The sequence below is a fragment of the Pteropus vampyrus genome, unplaced genomic scaffold, assembly GCF_000151845.1.
Source record: "Pteropus vampyrus isolate Shadow unplaced genomic scaffold, Pvam_2.0 Scaffold12, whole genome shotgun sequence".
Classification (NCBI taxonomy): Eukaryota; Metazoa; Chordata; class Mammalia; order Chiroptera; family Pteropodidae; genus Pteropus; species Pteropus vampyrus.
Window position 1 is genome coordinate 2,597,026 of NW_011888793.1, and position 2,584 is coordinate 2,599,609.

Sequence of the window (2,584 nt, forward strand, 5' to 3'; positions counted from 1 at the left end):
TTTTTTTTTCTTTCCACTACCTGGTATTGTCTAACTTCTTAATTTTGTCAGTCTAGTATGTAAAATGTAATCCCATGATCATCTTAATTTCCATTTTCTTAGTTATTAAAAAGCTTGGATGTATGTTTATGTATCTATTTGCCACTAAAGACTTCTCCTCTGTGTAATTCCTTTGTTTGTCTTTTGTCTTTTCTATCAAGTCACTTTTCTTTTGATAATGATTGGTAGATCTCCAGATATTCTGGACTTCATTAGCCAGAGTTCTTGCAAACATCTCCTTCTATCTTCCATCTTTTTATAGTGTCTTTTGAGAAATAGATATTCTTAATTTTAATACAGTAAAATTTATCAGTCTGTTTTTAATAGTTAGAATTATGTGTGTCTTATATTAGAATCCTTCTCTACTCTGAAGTCATAAAATTTTCTTCCAAAAGTTACAATTTTGCCCTTTGTTTTATATTCTCAATCCATCTGTAACTGATATTTTAGAATGGTGTGAAGTAGGGATTTAATTTAACTTTTTCTGTGTGGATAACCAATTATTCCGTTTATTGACTAATTTGCCATGTACGTCCATATATCAGTATTCCATAACTACTTTAGATTTTGAACAAGTCTTGATATGTGATATAAAAAATCTCCCAATGGTCTCTTAAGAGTGATTTGACTATTCTTGGCCCTTTGCTTTTCTATTTTGGAATCAGTTTATTAGTTTTTAAGAAGTATCCTATTTGGATTTTTACTGAAATTGCAACCAAAGTAACCTAAGAGTTAAGACAAAACATGTACTGACTCTGCTTGAAATCTTCCAAAGGCTTCTTTTTGCACTTAAAATAAAATCCAAATCCTCACCATGACCTATAAAGCTCTACAAAGCTTACTTCTGCCTACCTCTTGAGTCCCTGCTCACAAATTTCATTCCCATTGGCTTCCTTCTGCTTCCTTAAATATGCTATGTGCTGTTCCTGATGCCTTCAGCTCTTTGCATGACTTTTACCTCTTCATTCTTTTATCAACTCAAATGCCCTCAGAGGGGCCTTCCCTGACCCCAAAAGTCTGCAATTACTTTGTTTATTTATTGATTTACATATTTATTTCTAACTGGAATTAAATTCTTTGAGGACTGGGACCTTGTGTGTCTTGTTCATCATTATATCTCGGCACTTGGAACAGTGCTTGGCATGTGAGAAGTGTTCAATAAATATTTACTGAATGGATATAAGCTTTTCTAAGAGCAGTATGTGGTGTGATAAGGAAAGAGGACAGATGACTGAGGCTTATAGAGTATCTTTTTTTTTTTACCGCTATGCAAAAAAATCGTAGGCGAATGGACTTCGTATAGAAAGGAGCAAAGAAAAATGAAAACACTGATCTGTTAGGATTTGAATGTTAATGGTATTTCTCTCCTATTATTGTTGTTGTATTACTTGTGTAATAAATCAAATTAGTAGAGAAAATTAATTTGAGTTCATGTATGCTTAAACGAGCCATAGTCAGCTTATGAAAACAGTTTGTCCTTATGATTTTGGAAGAAAAAATAAAACCTATAAAAGCGTTCATCTGGGTGTTCTTTTTCACCTTGTCTGACAATCTAATTTATGCCTCTAATATTACACTCAGACATTTTTTTAAAAATCGTAATTAATACTTTATTTGCCAAGAATGCAGTTGTTTAATTCATATTTTTCATTTCTAATCAATTTTGGAGGAAAGATTTAAATAATTCTCAATATTGTTTTTTTGTCAGCTTTAATTATTGTCTTAGTAGTATATGAGTTAAATGTATAACTGAAAATGTACTATGGCTAATACAACATTCTATTTAACAAAGAAAGAGTCAGTAAATGATAATAAATATGTACTTATACTTTTTACTTATTTATTTAACAAATCCAGACATAGTGCTACTATGTGCCAGATGCTGTTCTAAGTACTTTAAAATATGGACACATTAAATTCGATTCTTATAAAAACCCTATGATGTAGGCACTCTTATTATCCCCATTTTATTTATAAGGAAACTGATACATAGAGAGGTTAAGTAGCATTCTCAAAGCTCACACAGCTAGTAGTAGTTGCCAAAGCTGAGATTAAAATCCAGGCAGCACTTGGATGTGCTGGATATATAACTGGATGTGATAGTGATCAGAAGTTGGTTAAGTAAATGAAAATATGTTCTTTGTACAATTAAAATAATTTTGCCATATGCTTGCTATTTTGAATAGGTGCTTGTTCTGAAATATCATGAGAAGAGCTGGTAATACAGGCAGATGGCTGAAGTGTCATTTAGCACACATGCTATTCTGAAAGATCGCATTAATATTTCCATGGTCAGGGTTACTATGGACCCTTTTGCAGTTTGTGCAGTGTGTGACTCCAGAGGGTACTACCCTTATAGACTTCATGTGAATGGCACCTGCTAGAGTTGTTTAGGGTATAACCACCCACAGTGGCCCTGCCAGTGGCCTAAAGATTTATTGGCTATCTCAGAGTATGACTTCCAACTGGGAGACCCTTCTCTCTACATAGTCCATTTTTAGTTTTATATCCATCAAATTTATTACTAAGAGAAAGTATTAAAATA